Genomic DNA, 984 nt, shown 5'->3' on the forward strand with positions numbered 1-984 from the left:
ATGGAGCCTTGTTATTAAGGGCTTTGTATGTTAGGAGAAGGATTTTAAATTCTATTCTGAATTTTACAGGGAGCCAGTGGGGAGAAGCTAATATGGGAGAGATATGATCTCTCTTGCTAGTTCCTGTCAGTACTCTGGCTGCAGCCTTTTGGATTAACTGGAGGCTTTTTAGGGAATTATTGGGACATCCTGATAGTAAAGAGTTACAGTAGTCCAGCCTGGAAGTAACAAATGCATGGCCCAGTTTTTCAGCATCACTTTGAGACAGGATGCTCCTGATTTTTGCAATATTGCGCAGGTGAAAGAAGGCAGATCTAGAGACTTAGCTTTTGTGTGATTTAAAGGACATATTCTGATCAAAGATGACTCCAAGGTTCCTCACAGTAGTACTGGAGGCAAGAGCTATGTCATCTAAAGTAACTATATGATTAGACAGCAGATTTCTAAGGTTTTCAGGCCCAAGCACAATAACTTCAGTTTTGTCAGAGTTTAGAAGTAAGAAGTTGCAGGTCATCCAGGCCTTTATGTCTTTAAGACATGCTTGAAGTTTGACCAGCTGACCTGATTCATTTGGCTTCATAGATAAATATAACTGAGTATCATCTGCATAGCAATGGAAATTTATGTGGTGCTTCCTGATAATATTGCCTAAAGGGAGCATGTATAAAGTGAAGAGAATTGGACCTAACACAGAGCCCTGTGGAACACCGTGACTAACTTCAGTTTGTGTAGAACATTCTTCATTAACATGAATAAATTGAAATCTTAAAGGCTTTCAGCACCAAATCTACAGAGCACAGCCTATACCAAGCAACTGCCGCACCTGCCGCCACACAGTCGAACTGGGACGCAGAGATTTATGACGAGGCAGAGCCCTAATCTTACACTGCACAAATCCTCAACAGTGGCGATGTCACAGATTAAGACTTTACGTGGTGCACTTACAGTAAATACTGTACCATCCAATACCATCAGCGGAGAGGA

This window comes from Monopterus albus, unplaced genomic scaffold (genome assembly GCF_001952655.1).
Source record: "Monopterus albus unplaced genomic scaffold, M_albus_1.0 scaffold8.1, whole genome shotgun sequence".
In the NCBI taxonomy this organism is placed as follows: Eukaryota; Metazoa; Chordata; class Actinopteri; order Synbranchiformes; family Synbranchidae; genus Monopterus; species Monopterus albus.